General features: G+C 40.1%; 1 long non-coding RNA gene across 1 annotated transcript in view; it reads right to left on the reverse strand.

Annotated features, from left to right (window-relative positions):
• LOC131277500 (uncharacterized) overlaps positions 1-13,982 on the reverse strand; it is a 28,145-nt gene extending 14,163 nt beyond the window's left edge. The window contains exons 1-2 of the long non-coding RNA XR_009184662.2: positions 13,904-13,982; positions 13,355-13,441 (exon numbers count right to left, since the gene is read on the reverse strand). This is a non-coding gene — a long non-coding RNA (uncharacterized lncRNA). The remainder of the gene's footprint in view (positions 1-13,354; positions 13,442-13,903) is intronic.
• Positions 13,983-18,588: the final 4,606 nt, after the last annotated feature.

An 18,588-nucleotide genomic window follows, 5' to 3' on the forward strand; every position in this document is an offset into this window, starting at 1 on the left:
GTAACTACCTTAAAATGAATGAAAAAATAACACAGCAACATAGCATAACCTCTGGGATGCAGCAAAAACTGTACTGAGAGGAAAACTCACAGCTATAAATGCTGATATTAAAAAAGAAGAAAGTGCTAAAATCAAAGACTTAACTGCACATCTGGAGGAACCAGAAGAACAACAACTAACCCCAAAGGAAGTAGAAAGAAGGAAATAACAAAGATTAGTGCAGAACTAAATGAAATTTAAAATAAGAAAGGACTAGAAAAAATAAAACCAAAAGCTGGTTCTTAGAGATCAATAAAATTGATAAACCCTTAGCTACACTAACAAGGAAAAAAAAAGAAGATGCAAATACAAAATATAAGGAATGAGGAAAAGGATATCACCACTGACCCCACAGAAATCAAGTTTATCATAAGAGGATACTTAGATAAACTGTATGCCAACAAGAATAATTTAGAATGGGCAAACTCCTAGTAACACACAAGCAGCCTATGTTGATGAAAGAAGAAAGATGAACTCAACAGACCAATCAGAAGTAAGCAGATACAGTCAACAAAAATCTCCGAACGAAGAGCCCAGACCTGCTTCACATGTGAATTCTATGAAACATTCCAGAAAGAACTAACACCAATCCTGCTCAAACTCTTCCAAAAAACTGAAGTAGAAGGAACATTGCCTAACTCATTCTATGATGTGAACATTAACCTAAAACCAAACCCAAACAAAGATGCTACAAGAAAGGAAAATTACAGGCCAATCTAATGAACCTAGATGCGAAAATCCTCAACAAAATACTTGCTAATCATATTCAACAACACATCAAGCAAATTTCACACTATGACTAAGTGAGTTTCATCCTGGGTATGCAAAGAGTGTTAAACATAAGAAAATCAATCAATAAAATACACCTCATAAAGAGATCAAAGGAATAGAAACACATGATAATCTCTACAGATGCAGTAAAAGCATTTGACAAAACACACCCTTTCCTGATTAAAACCCTCCAAAAGACAGGAATAGAAGGAAACTTCCTCAACAGAACATAAGGTATATATGAAAAACCAACAGCTAAATCATATAAAATGGTGAAATCCTAAGAGCTTTTGCTCTAAGACTGGACACAAGACAAGGATGTCCACTGTTACCGCTCCTGTGTAACATTGTGTTCAAAGTGCTTGCATGAGCACTGCAGCCAGAAAAAGATGCAAAAAGCCTCAAAATTGGAAAGGAAGAAGTACAAGTTTATTTACAGACAACATGATCCTATACATAGAATGCCCTCAGAAACAAAGCTTCTAGAACTTATAGTTCAGTAAAGTCACAGGATATAAGAACAATGCAAAAAAAAAAAAATCAGTAGCATTCTTGTATACCAATAATGAGCAATCTGATGAGGAAATCAAGAAAAAAAATACCATTTACAATAGAAACTAAAAAAAACCAAATACCTAGGAACAGTTTAACTGAAGAAGTAAATGACTTATATGCAGAAAACTACAAAGCACTGTTACAGGAAATCAAAGAAGACTTAAATAAATGGAAGAATATTCCCTGCTCATGCATAAGAAGACTAAATATCATTAGATGTCTATCCTACCCAAACTAATCTACAATTTAATGCAATCCCAATAAAAATCAACACAGCATTTTTTAATGACTTGGAAAAACTATGAAACTTATTTGGAAGGGCAAGAGTCCCCAAGTATTCAAAGACATATTGAAAAAGTAAAATGAAATTGAAGCAATCACACTACCTGACTTTAAAGCATACTACAGAGCTAGAGTGGTCAAAACTGCATGGTACTGTCACAAGAATACACATACTAGCCAATGGAACTGAACTGAGAGTTCTGATATAGATCATCACATATACAGTCATTTGATATTCAACAAGGCCACCAAATCCACTCGGCTGGGAAAGAATGGCCTCTTCAATAAATGGTGCTTGGAGACTGGACATAAATAACCAAAGAATTAGAGGAACACCATCTCACACCTTATAGGAAAACTAAAGATGGATCAAAGATCTAATTATAAGAGCCAAAACCATAAAGACCTTGGAAGATAAGTAGGGAAGCTTCTATAGGACCTTGTAATAGCAAATGTCTTCATGAACTTCAATCCCAAAGCATGAGAAGCAAAAGAAAAAAATAGATAAATGGGACCTCCTCAAAATTAAAACCTTTTGCACCTGAAAGGAGTTTGTGAAGAAAGTGAAAAGACAGCCTCAGCAATGGTAGAAAATATTTGGAAACATCAAATATCTGATAGGAGCCTAATGTCCACCATATGTGAAGAAATATCTCAAAATAAAAAGACAAACAATCCATTTAAAAAATGGACAAGTGATTTGAACAGACACTTCTCCAAAGAAGGAAGACAAAAGGCTAAAAAGCATATGAAAACATGCTCAACATCACTAGCTATTAGGGAAATGCACATCAAAACTACAACAAGATACCATCTTACTTCCATTAGACTGGTGGACATTAAAAAATCAGAGAACTAAGGTGTTGGAGAGGATGTGGAGTAATGGACATCTTCATCCACTGCTGGTGGGAATGTAGAACAGCCCAGCCATTGTGGATGACAGTTTGGGGTTTCCTCAAAAAACTAACTATAATTCTGCTATATGACCCATCAATTCCACTGCTGGGTATATACCCAGAACTGACAACAAGGACAAGAACCGATTATACACAACAATGTTCATAGCAGCATTATTCACTATTTCCAAAACTGGAATCAACCCAAATGCCCATTAAGAGATGAATCGATAATCAAAATTCAGTAGATACATACAGTGGAACACTACCAACTGTAAGAAGGAATACAGTACAACACATGGGATAACATGAATGAATCTGAAGGTTCTTATGTTAAATGAAGCAAGCCAGGTATTGAAGGACAAATATTGAATGACTTCTTTGATAAGAATTAAGCTAATTGAGCCAACACAGGGAGCTAGAGTCTGGAAGATAGGTTTACAGGAAATAGAAAGGGAGAAGGTTGTAAGCCAATGCCCACAGGGGTGCAATCTATGATAAAGTATGAGTAGTTGTGCAGTGAAGGGATATGACAGGGGTGTAAGGATACTATTGGGTTGGGTGGTGCAAGCTTGATGGGTCTAGGGTAGGGAGGATGGGTTGGATGGTCCATGGAAATGGGGAAAGAGTTGAGGGGGGAGGTAGCAGGTGAACATTGGCAGGTATGTGGTTGAAACTACAATGCTGAGAAAATTGTTTTGGCAATATGACAAGGAAGGGCTACTGGTTTAGGGTGTTGGATGGAAATACATTTGGGAGAGGGCACACCTGGGGCAGTCTTCTAAAGAAGGTGCAAGTGATGATTTTGTCATAGTGTGTTGGATCAGTGGAGGGGGAACCACATAATGAGTGAAAAGGAGTTAAGCTCCCATACAGGGGAGTCTTGATATGTTCTCAAACACAGGGGAGGGTGTCTCTGGAGAGTATGGGTGGTTCCTAACAGGAGAGGACAGACTACTGTGTCAAGCCAGCAGCACTGTTGCAAATATCTACAAATTTTGTTCTTCAAGGAGTGAAGCCTGGTGGGTCCTGTGGGGGGAGAGAGAAAGAATGGGATCAACAGAAGAGTGAGTATTTAGGGGGCAAAGGAAGAATTCTGCATGATCTTGCAATGATGGATACAGGCCATGTTAAATTTCATCAAAAATTTATAAAAGTGAATGGTGTAAAATGTAAACCATAATAGAAACCACTGACCATAGTTTGAAGCTATGTTTTAATACTTGTACATCAGTTGTAACATATATGCCATCCACATGTAAAAAGATTATTAACAAAGAAAGGGAAAAAGGGGAGGATGTTGGGTATATGAGAGTCCCCTCCATTCTGTATGTGACTTCACTGTGACCTAAAACTTCTTTGTAGACAAAATGAAAAAATAAAGTACTGGTGAAGTAATGGAAGAAAATGCAACTGTACATATAGCACAACATATATTACAGTGATGAAAGGCAAAACTTAAAAAACAATTCTTTTACTATTTTTCATTTTTTAAATACCCCTTTTTAACCTTATTTTAGTTTTAGTTTTCTTAAATTATCATGTATTTTTTCTTATGTTTAAGCCTTTCGTTATTATTTCATTTTCCTATTAAGCAAATTTGAAAATATTCTTAGCTTCATTTTTGAAGAACTTCTAGATTACAGAAGGGTTACAACTATGATAGAGGAGGATCATTGGTGTGGGGGGTACATGATGGGGGATAGATACATGGAAGGAAGTTCATGTGGGGATATATATAAGGTATATAAATATGTTCCAATGTTCATGGGGCATTGCCACAGTGGGTAGAGATTCACACAACAACTGAAAGAATACTGAATTCCTATCCTTGGGAGCTCTGCCACATTCTCTAATGCTATAGCAGCAATCCTCCAAGGAGCAATGACTAGTGAAAAAGGATGGTCCACTGATATACGCTTGAGATAGATGACTATGCTTATGCACTTTTTGCTCTTAAATTTGCAAGTTAGCATAGTGATGTAGGGTACTGAAGAGCTACTTCCTGAGAGCCTCCATGTTATTCAAATATGGCCTCTCCCTAAGTCAAACTCAGCATATAAATGCATTACCTTCCCCCCCAATGTGGGACGTGGCTCCCAGGAATGAGCCTCCCTGACACTGAGGGATTACTACCAAGCACCAGAGGATGATGCAACTGGAAAAAGACACTGAACTAAAGGGGGAAAAGGTAAAGATACATGAGTTTATATGGTTAACAGACTTCAAAGTAAGCCAGGAGGCCATCAGAGAGTTATCCTTATAAAAGTCTCCACAGGATCTCATAGGCTGCCAAAGCAGATACTACCACAAACAAATAGTGGGACATCTGAGGGATCCAGAGACACCCAGCTTATACGGTCAGGGCAGATAGCTCTGGAGATTGAAGCCTGGCCATTGGGCCCTACTTCAGAGTTTGTGCTCCTGAGTGTGACAGAGCTGGACTCAAATGTGACTTCTCTACACATGCCTCTTCTATCTCTTTTATTTGAAACTATAGTTGATGCTGGAATTGGTAGGTGTACATCCAAAAGACTTGAATCTCTGAAATGTTCCTGTGCCAGCTGGGCCCTGAACCTCAGTGGAGTTGTAACACCTACTCTCCAGTTCATTGGACTCACCTAGGTCAACTAACAAGGAGGTGAGGATGGACAACCATCACACCAAGGAACTGAGAAAGTCTACAACTGCAAGCAAGAAAGTCCCATTTATCAGCCAAAGGGGATCAAAGTCCCCTCTCTGGTAGAGTAGGCATCACTATTCCAGAATCCTCAGGAGTGTGGACTTACTGGTATTCCACTATAGACTTATTGTGGTTATATCAATGGAAAATCTATCACCAATGTGGAGACAATGGCCACTGGAGGTGCTGAAGTCATGGAGAGGGAAAAAGAGGTATAATATGGGGGCATTTTCAGGACTTGGAATAGACCTGACATTGCAATGACAGATACAGGCTGTAGCAGTCTGGTATTATTGATGAATTCCAAAAAGAAGTATTGGATTATGTTTGTAAAATGATCTTTTCCTCTGGGCATATGAGATTATATTGGATTTATAGGATTACCTGATTAGGTAATTATGTTAATCACTTGTGCCAGAAGGGCATTGAGTCCCAACCCTTTGGTGGGCAGAAAAAAGGCATGGCAAAGGACAGAGTTAGAGGTTTTTGTTTGTTTGTTTGTTTGTTTTAAAGATTTATTTATTTATTTAATTTCCCCCCCCTCCCCTGGTTGTCTGTTCTTGGTGTCTATTTGCTGCATCTTATTTCTTTGTCCGCTTCTGTTGTCGTCAGCGGCACGGGAAGTGTGGGCGGTGCCATTCCTGGGCAGGCTGCTTCTTTCTTTTCACGCTGGGCGGCTTTCCTCACGGGCGCACTCCTTGCGCGTGGGGCTCTCCCACGCGGGGGACACCCTTGTGTGGCATGGCACTCCTTGCGCGCATCAGCACTGTGCATGGGCTAGCTCCACACGGGTCAAGGAGGCCTGGGGTTTGAACCGCAGACCTCCCATATGGTAGACGGACGCCCTAACCACTGGGCCAAAGTCTGTTTCCCTAGAGGTTCTTAATGTAGGAGTTTTTATGTTGGAATTTGATGCTGAAGCGGGAGTCCTAGGAAGCAAGGAACCCTGAACTCACAGAGAAGCAAGACTGCGGAAGGGAGGAAACCCAGGAAACCTGAACCCTCGCAGATGTAGGCAGCCTCTTACTCCAACATGTGAAAACAGACTTTGGTGAGGGAAGTAACTTATGCTTTATGGTCTGGTATCTGTAAGCTCCTACCCCAAATAAATACCCTTTATTAAAAAAATCGACCAATTTCTGGCATTTTACATCAGTACACCTTTGACTGATTAATACTCAGGCCATTATATATTCTGCCATAACCTACAGAATTGAATGCAAGAGAATGTAAACTACAAGGTAAACTATAATCCATGCTTAGTTGCAATGCTTCAAAATCTGTTCATCAGTTGTAATGAGTGTAGCACACTAATGCTAGAAGTTGTTAATGTTGGGAACAGTGGGAGGTATAGGGAGTGGGGCATATGGGAATGTCTTATATTTTTCAATGTAACAATTTATGTAATCTAAGGATCTTTTAAAATTAAATTTAAAAAAGGATACAAAGGCCTCTAAGCTGACTACAAAGGGGTATCCAGGGATCTACTATCCTGGGAAAGGTGAAAGAGAGGGACACAGCCTAAGGCTGACAGCTTCTGACCCACAATTCTGGTCTGCTGTGCCCCACCAGCTTTTCCAGGCTGACTGGGACCACACTGTTGTCTACCTTGGGCTACTAAACAGAGGTGGAGAAATCCAACATTCTCAATCTCCCTCTCTTATAGCCGGGGTTGATTGTTGAGGATGTACCTTCCCAGGAAACAGGAGAGAGAGGGACACAATCTAAGGCTGACTCATCTTTGGACCCACAAATTTGGTCTGTTGTGTCCCATGGGCCCTTCCAGGTCAGAGAGGCCTTGCCATTGTTTGCCTTAGAGGGCTGCAAGGGAGTAAAGAAATCTGACCCTCTCAATCTCCTCAATGAACAGGGACTGATTGTTGAAGATGCAGAAGGGAGTAGAATTATTTCTTACCCAGGAAATGGGAGGGTGATGCCAGAGAAGGCTAGAGACTTTTTTATAAGAAAGTCCAAATTACAAGGATCTTAGCCTCCAGGCAGGATCTTCTCACATTGATCCAGGCTGTGTTACAGTAAAAACACATTAAACAGGCATCGAACTGAGGGCTGCCAAAGAGTGTCATCTGCTGGCAGAACTTGGTAGTACATATGAGAAAACTAAAAATAAATGAGGCATTTTCTGACCTTTATAGCTTGCCTCCCAAGGCCCTAGGAAGTAGGTCTGCAAAACATTACTGGGTGCAGAGCACACTTTTGAGCAACTAACAAGGACAAGCCTAATGATCCAGGTTGAATCAAGAATCAAAGAGCAACAGTAACACACAGCCTCTTGCCACTAAATCCCAATAAAAGACAAAGAAATTGAGCATCTGAGTAAACTACATACTAATCAGGTGCCTAGACATCAGCAAAAATTTATGAGCCAGAATAAGAAAATGGAAGGCATAGCCCAGGAAAAGGAATATATCAAAGTCCCAGAAGAGATGCAGGATTTGAGAGAGCTAATTAATGAGATGTGTACCAATTTCCAAAATTAAATTCATGAGTTAAAAGACAATATGGTTTAAGAGATGAATGTCATTCAAGAAGATGTTCAGCAAGCACAAAGAGAACTTGAAATGTGGAAGAGAAAAGCAACAGAGCTCATGGGAATGAAAGATGCAATAGGTGAAATCAAAAACAACATTAAAGGTTTACAACAATTTCAAGCAGACTTGAAAGGATAAAAGAAAAAATAAGTGATACCAAAGACAGAAAACAGCTGAAATTGAAGAGAGAAAAGAACAGAGGGAGGGAAAAAATGGAAAAAAAATTGAGCAGAGCCTCAGGGAGATGAATGACAAGAGAAAACACAACAACGTACATGTCATGGGAGTTCCAGAAGGAGAAGAGAAGGGAAAAGGATTAGAAAGAGTATTTAAGGGAATAGTTAAAATTTCCCAATGCTTACAAAAGAAATGACCCTGCATGTCCAAGAAGCCCACCTTATCCTAATCTGAATAAACCCCAATAGATATACTCCAAAGCATATATTATTCAGAATGTCAAATGTCAAAGATAAAGAGAAAATTCTGAGAGCAGTAAGGGAAGCAAATCATCACATACAAGGGATGCCCAGTAATAGTGTGGATTTCTCATCAGAAACCATGGTAGCGAGAAGACAGTGGTATGATGCAATTAGGAGACTGAAAGAGAAAAACTGCCAGCCAAGAATTCTGCACCCAGCAAAACTGTCCTCCAAATATGTAGGTGAGTATAAAATATCCACAAACAAACAGAAACTAGGAGAGTTTGTAAAAAAGAATCCAAATTGCAGGAAATAATAAGGAAGCCATAGAGCCTGAAAGGAAAAAACAGAAGAGAGAGGCCTGGAGCAGAGTAGAGAAAAAAGAATAGCAGAAAGGATAACCAAGAGTAAAAAGATAAGACCAAAATATGATATCAACATGAATACCAAAGAATAAAATGTTGGAAATAATGCATTTACAGTAGTATCATTGATTGTGAATGAAGTAAATGCACCAAACAAAAGATATAGATTGACAGAATGGATAATAAACACAAGAGCCATCCACACACTGCTTACAAGAGACCCACCTTAGACTCATGGATACAAACCAGCTGAAAGTAAAAGGTTGGAAAAAGATACTCCATGTAAATAGAAACCAAAAAAGAGCAGGGATCGCTATACTATTATTGGACAAAACAAACTTTAAGTGAAAAGAAGTTATGAGACAGAGAAGGCCATTATATATTAATAAAAAGGGCAACCCTCCAGGAAGATATATTTATGCATCTAACCAGGGTGCCCCAAAATATGTAAGACAAACTCTGACCAAACCAAAGGGAGAAACAGGCATCTCTACAATAATCACTGGAGACTCTAATACACCACTCACATCATGAGACAGAACTGGACAGAAGATCAACAAGGAAACAGAGACCTTAAAGAATAATAAATGAGTTAGACCTAAAAGACACACAGAATGCTGCATCCAAATGCAGCAGGTTATACATTCTTCACACATGCCGATGCATCCTTCACCAGGATACACCACATGCAGGGCACAATGCATGTCTCAATAAATGTGAAAAGACTGAAATTATACAAAGCACCTTCCTAGATCATAATGGAATAAAACTGGAAATCAATAATAGACAAGAAAAAGGCAACTTCACAACTGTGTGGACTCTAAACAACATACTATTAAATAATCAGTGGATCAAAAAAGAAATTCCAAGTGAAATCAGGAAATATATTGAGAAAAATGAAAATGAGAACACAAATTACCAAAGCTTATGGGATACAGCAAAGCCAGTCTTGAGAGGGAAATTTATGGTGCTAAACACCTATATTAAAAAAGAAGAGCTAAACTCACACTTAACTGAACACCTACAGAAATCAGAAAAAGAACAGCAAACCAATCCTCAAAGCAAGCAGAAGGAAAGAAATAATAAAGATTAGAGCAGAAATAAAATGAAATTGAGAAAAACAACAACAAAGAGAAAATCAAAACCAAAAGCTGGTTCTTTGAGAAGATCAGTAAAATTGACAAATTGCTAGCAAGATTAACAAAGGAGAAAAAGGAGGCAAAAAAAAATCAGAAATGAAAGGAGGGAAGTAATGACTGACCCCACAAAAATAAAAAGAATCAAAAGAAGATATTCTGAGAAATTGTATGCCAACAATCTAGACAACCTAGAAATGGGCAAATCCCTAGAAATGCACCAACAATCTACACTGACACTATAAGAAATTCAAGAACTTAACAAACAAATCACATTTAAAGAGACTGAATCCATCATCAAACACTTCCCAACAAAGAAAAGCTCAGGACCAGATGACTTCAGAGATAAATTCTACCAAGTATTTTGAAAAGAATTAACACCAATCCAGTTTAAATTCTTCCAAAATGATGAAGAGGAGGAGGGAAAATTACCCAACTCTTTTTATGAAGCCAACATCACCCTAATACCAAAGCCAGATAAAGACAGTATAAGGAAAGAAAAGTACAGACCAATCTTTCTAATGAAATAGAGATACAAAAATTCTCAACAAAATGTTGACAAATTGAATCAAGCAACATTATCAAAGACTTACACATCGCGACCAAGTGGGATTTATTCCTGCTAGGCAAGGCTAGCTCAACATAAGAAAATCAGTCAACATAGTACACCACATTAACAAATTGAAGGGGAAAAAAACACATGATCATCACAGAAAAGGCATTTGACAAAATCCAGCATTCTTTCTTGATAAAAAAAAACACTTCAAAAGATATGATTGGAAGGAAAATGCCACAATATGGTAAAAGGATATGTGAAAAACCCACAGCCAACATTGTACTTGGTGGGGAAATGCTGAAAGCTTTCCATCGAAGATCAGGAACAAGACAAGGATGTGCACTATCACCACTGTTATTCAACATTGTACTACAAGTTCTAGCTAGAGTAATTAGAGAAGAAAAAAAAATTAAAGGCATACAAATAAGAAAAGAGGAAGTAAAACTTGCACTATTAGCAGATGACATCATCCTATATTTAGAAAATTCTGAAATGTCTACAATGAAGCTACCTGAGCTAATAAATGAGTTCAGCAAAGTGGCAGAATACAAGAGCCACATGCAGAAATCAGTGTTTTTTGTACACTAGTACTGCACAATCTGAGGAGAAATCAGGGAAAAATTCCATTTACAATAAGCAAGAAAAAGACTCAAATATGTAGGGGTCAACTTAATCAAAGAAGTACAGGACCTATATGCAGAAAACTACAAAACAGTGGTAAAAGAAATTTAAAATGACCTAAACAAATGGAATGACATTCCGTGTTCACGTACTGAAAGATTAAATATCATGAAGATGTCAATCCAACCTAAACTGATTTATAGGCTCAATATAATACCAATCAAAATTCCAACAGCCTACTCTACAGAAATAGAAAAGGCAGGGAAAAGGACTTGGCCCAGTGGTTAGGGCATTCGTCTACCACATGGGAGGTCCATGGTTCAAATCCCGGGCCTCCTTGACCCATGTGGAGCTGGTCCATGCGCAGTGCTCATGCGCACAAGGAGTGCCCTGCCACACAGGGGTGTCCCCCACATAGGGGAGCCCCACGCACAAGGAGTGTGCCCCTAAGGAGAAGCTGCCCAGCATGAAAGAAAGTGCAGCCTGCCCAGGAATGGCGCTGCCCACACTTCTCCTGCGGCTGACGACAACAGAAGCAAAGAAACAAGATGCAGCAAATAGACACAGAGAACAGACAACCAGGGGAGGGGGAGAATTAAATAAATAAATAAATCTGTAAAAAAAAAAAAAGAAAAGAAAGAAAAGGCAATTACCAAATTCATTTGGAAGGGAAAGTGCACCTAAATAATCAAAAGCATCCTAAGAAAGGGCAACATGGTGGGAATTTCACTGCCAGATCTTAAAACATATTACAAAGCTACAGAGATAAAAACAGCATGGTGCTGGCATATAGAAAAACTCATTGATCAGTGTAATAGAATTGAGAATCCAGAAATAAACCCTCACCTTGATGGTCAACTAGCGTTTGACACATCTACCAAGTCCATGTTAATGGGAAAAAAGTCTCTTCAAAAAATGGTGCTGGGAGGCCTAGATATCTATAACCAAAAGAATGGAATAGGACCCCTATCTTACATCCTATACAAGAATCAACTCAAAATGGATCAGAGACCTAAATATAAAAGGAAGGATCATAAAACTACCTGAAAAAAATATAGGGAAACATCTTAAGGACCTTGTGCTACATGGTGGTTTCTTGGACAAAGCACATGAAAACAAAAGAAAAAATAGATAAATGGGACCTCCTCAAAATTAAACACGTGTGCACCTCACAGGACTTTGTCAAAAGGGTAAAAAGGCAGCTGTCTCGGCATAAAGAAATGCTTGGAAATCATATGTCCAATAAGGGTTTAATAGCTATAATATATAAAGAAATGTTACCACTCAATAATAAAAAAACTCAATTAAAAAATGGGCAAAAGACATGAGTAGACATTTGTCCAAGGAAGAAATACAAATGGCAAGAAAACACATGAAAAAATGTCCAACATGAGTAAAAATTAGTGAAATGCGAATCACAACTAAGAAATATCATTTCACATCTATCAGAATGGCCACTATTAAAGTCAGAGAACTACAAATGTTGGAGAGGATGTGGAGAGATAGGAACACTTATTCCCTATTGGTGGGAATGCAGAATGGTACAGCCCCTGTGGAGGACTGCTGGGCAGTTCCTAAAGGTGAATACAGATTTGCCAGTGACCCAGCAATATCACTATTGGGTCTACACCCAGAACTGAAAGATACAAACAGACATCTGCACACCTATGTCCATGGCAGTGCTACTCACAACTGTCAAAAGCTGGAAAGAACCCAGTTGTTCATCAACTGAGGAATGGATAAACAAACAGTGGTATATTCCCATGATGGAATATAATGCAGCTGTAAGAAGAAAGGGAGTCATAAAACATTTGACAATGTGGATGAACCTGGAGGACATTACGTTGAGTGAAGCCAGACACAAAGGACAAATACAGTAAATACAGCATTACTATGAATTAAATATACTGTATAATACACTGTATGATTTCATTTATATAAAATGTAAATATAAATCAATTTATAAAGGGGAAAAAAGTATTTGTGCAAGAATATTCAAAAATGGGAGTTGTGAAGAGTAGGGGAGGCACAGATGGAGAAGTGATGGATTTTCTTATTTATTATTATTGAAATTATGAAAATGCTCTAATAATGATAGAGGTGATGAATGCACAACTATGTGATGCTGCCGAATACCAATGATTGCGCACTTTGGATGAACTGTATGCTTCCTTGATACGTACCAATAAAATGATTTTTTTAAAAAAATTGACAAATAGCACTTAAAAATGGGAAAATATGTAAATAACACTTTCACCAGAGAAGAAACATTCAATTCTTTTCATAACTAGGGAAATACAAATCAAAACCTGCTATGACTTATCATATAGACATAGTAAAATGGCTAAAATCAAGAAAGATAATACCAACTGTTAAAGAAGATATGGAAAACCTAGAGTCCTTATATATTTCTAGTGAGAATGCCAAATGGTGCTGCCACTTTGGGAAACATTTTGTCAGTTTCTTAAAAATATAAACTTACATCATTGTTGCTAGTTCCACTCCGAGATATCTATCCAAGACAAATTGCTGTACCATGATTCCCACAGCAAGTTCATGGCCGCCAAAACTGGGGAAAAAAATACAAATGCCTATCAAACGGGGCTTGGATAAGAGAAGGTGGTACATCGTAAATAGCTCTTCAGCTCTAACGAGGTAATTTCATTCAAATAACTTTCACCGAATAAACAAGTTATCCGCGTCTGGAAAAATGCCAAAGACTGAAGCAGGCCCCAAGCCCCCTGCTGCCGAGGGCCCGGCGAAGGCAGCCCGCAACCTCCCGGTCCCAAACCGCACAGAGAGGGCAGGACCGGCGAGGGTGCCGCGCACAACCGTCAAGTGAGCAGGAGCTTCGGCAGCCGCAAGGCTGGGCGCTCCCACAGCGCAGCGCGGGGATAGCCGCTCGGTCGCTTTTCTGCGCTGCCGGGGGCCCCCGCAGCCCCGCGCCCCGCCGCGCCCACAGGCCCGCGGGCGCTCCCCACCCACCCGCCCCGCCGCCGCCGCCGCCGCCAGGTGGGGTCCGCAAACGTACCGGGCTCCGAGCCGGGCGCAGGCGGGCGTCTGAGGAGGGGCCGCGCGCTCCGCCTGAGGGTTCCGGGCCAGCGCTCGCTGCTCGCCTGCTCGCGGGCCAGACACGCCCCGCACACGCGGAGCCCCGCACCGGGCCTCGGCCCTGCTGGAGCACCAGGTCAGCGCGTCCGACGACCCCGAACACCCGGAGCTTCAAAGGGCCGCCGCCGCGCCGCATGCCGGGTGGGGCCTGAGGGGGTGGGACCTGAGGGGGTGGGGCCCGAGGGGGCGGGGCTGAGTGCCCGGTCACGCCCCTGCCAGGCGGGCCCGCGCGCCCTCGCGCCCCTCGGCTCTCCTGTCCCACCCGCCTTCCGGGCCCCTACCTGTGTTCTCCTGGGCCGAGCGTCTCCCCACCCCCGAGACCTGGCTGAGGCCTGGCAGCCCCTTGGATCCCCCTGGCCAGGAATGGGGCCGCCTCCCAGGAAGAGCTGCCGGCCCCCCTGTTGTGAGATAAACATTCTTCTACATCACAAAAGACTGAAGCTCTGGGTGCAGCGCAATAAAGGGCAGCAGGAGGTGCGCTGGGTGGGGGGGAGCCGGGAGTCTCATTGTAAACAGAAGGTGACTGGCTCCTTTTCAACTAACAGGTCTTGATTCTAGGACCCAAGATGATAAAAATAGTTAAAATGGGCAGAATTGTAGTTTCTCAAGATACACAGGTTTTTAAAGTGGAAAATCTTCAAGGGAAATTAAGACCTATGAAATGCTATGGTTATAAGTGAATCAACACTTGGAATATTTTAGAGCAATACTCGGGGCAAACTGTCAGTAATTCATCTTTTAGGACTTGTGTAATAACTCCAAACAGATTATTCCTGTAATGTCAAAAAACTATCAAGTAAATGGAAACATTTTTTAAAAATTTTATTTAATTGCCCTTTTTTTAAAGCTACATTGATCACAAAAAAAAAGTATGAGGTTCCCATACTCCACCCCCACCATAATATGCAAATACAGAGAGAGACAGAAAGATGATTAATGGCTGGGAGGGGTTGAGGGGAGTGGGGAAGGTAGAGTAACTCCCTTTGGATCTATGAGGGTTCCTTTGGAGTGGATAAAAATGTTCTGAAACTAGATAAATTTGATGCACAACATAGTAAATATACTAAATGCCACAGAATGTACTGTTAAAATTGTTAATTTTATGTTATGTTAATTTCACCTAACAAAAAAAAATACAGATGTGAAGTGGAGGAAAAAGAAACGGTCATAATTATAATGTTCTTTGGTGCTTGAAAGGAACACTTTCTTTCTACTATATCTCTTACCTGCACAGTTCTGAGTTGTCACCTGCTGATGGTAGAGTTCTATGCCATCCAAAAGGACAAGGTGTGCCTACATTGCAAAAGAGCCACAAAAATCCTGACTGGTTCCTGTTCAAGGAATAGGTTCTCTAGTTCTAAAAATGGCTAAAAGCTAGGGTATTAAGTTAAAAAAGTATCATCAACACAGACATATGTTGAAATGTAGTGGAGAAATTCGGGTATGCGTGGTTTTGAAGGCCAGGACATGAGAATACCGAGAAGGAAGTTGGTTTATTTCAACCAGCCGGGCTCGGCGGACTCTTGTCCTAATAAAAACCGAGCCCCGAACAGCCTTTTCCAGACCCTGTTATACAGAGAATATAGGATTAGGAAGACTAACAGTGATGGTAAACAGACCTTTGGTTAGGTTCTTCAGTGTTTGATCTTAGTATCACATAGGTTATTTCCTCTAGGTGAGTTACATATTCTCCACATCCAAGCCAGTTTGGATTAGCATAGCTCCACATTGTCTGGAGGCAGCCCTGAATACACACTCAGTCTCACATCCCTTCTGAACATTCAAAGACTGTAGGGCCTATATTACTTATCTGGCCATCTTGGAGACTAGGTACTCTTGGAAATAATTTTGATTTAATGCACAGGCTATATCAGTAGAATTTGAGAGAGGTTTGATTATTTGTGTATAGAGAGGCCAGCACTCAGGAAGGATTTTGAGAAGGAAAAATGGTTTATTGAAGGCCGGCTGGACTTGGTAACTTCCTGTTGCAAACCCAGGCCCAGAAAACTTTCAAGTTTCTTTTATACTGAGAGGAAAGGTTAAATGGTCCTTTTGTTTCAGTTCTCAATAGGCTTGAATTAGCATATATATCTTCCACAGGTTAGGTAAGCTTTTAGCATAGACTTCAGACATTCTAGATAAGCTTTTAGCATATTTGGTTTGCATTTCCCCTGAATACTTAAAGTTTATAGACCTTGCATTGTTAAAATGTTTCCTGGGACTGGAGTCCTTGCCATGACCAAGGTGACCATGGTCACCAAGGGCAGGACTGCAGACAGGTTAGGTTATCTCTGAAGAGACAAAGAGCCTCCCATCCATAGCCCACATCACATACTCAAGAGTGAATTAGGAAGAAAAAGGAATTTTGCAATTGAGCAAGTCTCTCGCTAGTCTTCATTACTAGAACCAATTAAAGCATTTTTCTTTTCTGCTCTAGTACAGAACCTGGTCAGAGGGTTTTTCTCCTAGCTCACTTAAGCTTCCCCTCTTCTATTAGTGCCTTTGCAGGGTCCTCTCTTGTTGTAGAATTTGAGAGAGGTTTGATCTGGAGCTTTCTGTTTCAATCCCAAGCCCAGAATGAGATTTTTGAGTACTTTTTATACAGAGAGGAAAGGGCCAAATGGTCCTTTTGTTTCAGTTCTCAATAGGCTTGGATTAGCATATATATCTTCCACATCTTAGGTAAGATTTTAGCATGGACCTTAGGTATTCTAGGTAAGCTTTTAGCATATTTTGTTTGCATTTCCCCTGAATAATTAAAGTTTATAGACCTTGCATTGTTAAACTATTTCCTGGGACTAGAGTCCTTGCAATGGGACTGCAGCCTTTTATCATCCCACACCCACAAGTCACAGATAGTTTAGGTTATCTCTGAAGAGACAAAGAGCCTCCCACTCATAGCCCACATCACTCTGACCACAAGAACCTTCCCTGCCATTCTTTATGTCCCATTACCCCCCTCTTCCTTCCAGTTCCTCCCCCTCCCCCTCCTCCTCCTGCCTCTTCTCTCTCTTCTCTCAGGCTTTTCTAAACCACAAGAGGCAGTGGCTTCTTTTCTATTGTCATAGAACCTCAAATCCCAAAGACCTGCAGAATCACTCCTCAAAGTTTGCAAGTTTTTTCTATTACTTGTGTAGAGGACATGATCATTTTTGGTTACTGTTAGCATGGAGTATCTTTTTCAAAGATTTCACTTTCGGGCAGTTTTTATCCTGGATCTAAGGTGAGTCTCTTGTAGGCAGCACATGGATGGCTCATGTTTTTTCATCCATTCTGTCAGCCTGTATCCATTCACATTCAATGATATTACGGTAAATGCATTATTTACTTCTATCACTTTACTCTTTGGTTTTCATATGTCATGTCTTATTTCTGTCTGTATTTTCTCTCTTTTGGTTATCTGTTCTGCTATTCTTTCTTCTATAATCTCTTTCAAGCCCCTGTCTCCTGTCTTTTTCTGTCAGTTGTAAGGCTTCCTTTAATATTTCCTATAAAATGGAATCACTTTTATGAATTCTCTTAATTTCTGTTTTGTTTGTATTTTAAACTCACCTTCATATTTGAAGACCAATTTGCTTGATAAAGAATTCTCAGCTAGCAGTTTTTCTCTTTTAATATCCTAATTGTATCATACCACTGTCTTCTCCAAGTTCTGAGGAGAAATCCATACTAAATCTTTCTGGGCATCCATTGTATGTGATAGTTTGCTTCTCCATTGCTGCTCTCAGAATTTTCTTTGTCTTTGATGTTTGACATTTGGAGTAGTCCTATTAGACCTACTATGAATGTGAATAGACTTATGGGAGTAGGTCTATTCACATTTATTCTGATTGGGGTACACTGTGCTTCCTGGACATGCAAGGTCATTTCTTTCATGAGGGTTGGGAAATTTTCAGCTTTTATTTCCTCAGATACTCTTTCTGCCCCTTTTCCCTTCTCTTCTCCTTCTGGAACTCCCATGATATGCATGTTGTTGTGTTTTCTGTTACCACTTAACTCAATGAACCCTTGCTCCATTTTTTACATTCTTTCTCTTTCTGTTCTTTTCTCACTTCCATTTCTGCCATTCTATCTTCTGGATCACTTCTTGTTTCTTCTATCATTTCAAACTTGCTGCTGTATGCCTCTAATGTTTTTTGTTGTTGTTGTTTTTTGTTTGTTTGTTTCCTCTTTAGGAGGTACTGGCAATTGAACCCAGGACCTTGTGCATTGTAAGCAGATGCCCAACCACTGAGCTACATCTGCTCTGCAGTGAGAGTTCATTTTTTCATTTGTTGTTTTTAGAAGGTGCCAGGGATCAAACCTGGGACCTTGTACATGGGAAGTATGTCTTCAACCACTTGAGCTACAACTGCTCCCCTCTAATTAGTTTTTTTTATCTCACTATTGTGTCTTTCATTCCAATGAGTTCTTTACTTTTCTATTCAGGCTTCCAAATTCTTTTTTGTGCTCACTTGGTGTCTTCTTAATATCTTTTATCTTTTTATCCATATCGTCTTTCAATTCATTAATTTGATTTTGGGAATTTGTGTGCATCTCCTTGGTTAGTTGTCTGAAATCCTGTGTCTCTTCTGGGGACTTTGGTATATTCCTTTTCTTGGGTCA

This window comes from Dasypus novemcinctus, unplaced genomic scaffold, assembly GCF_030445035.2.
Source record: "Dasypus novemcinctus isolate mDasNov1 unplaced genomic scaffold, mDasNov1.1.hap2 scaffold_119, whole genome shotgun sequence".
Classification (NCBI taxonomy): domain Eukaryota; kingdom Metazoa; phylum Chordata; class Mammalia; order Cingulata; family Dasypodidae; genus Dasypus; species Dasypus novemcinctus.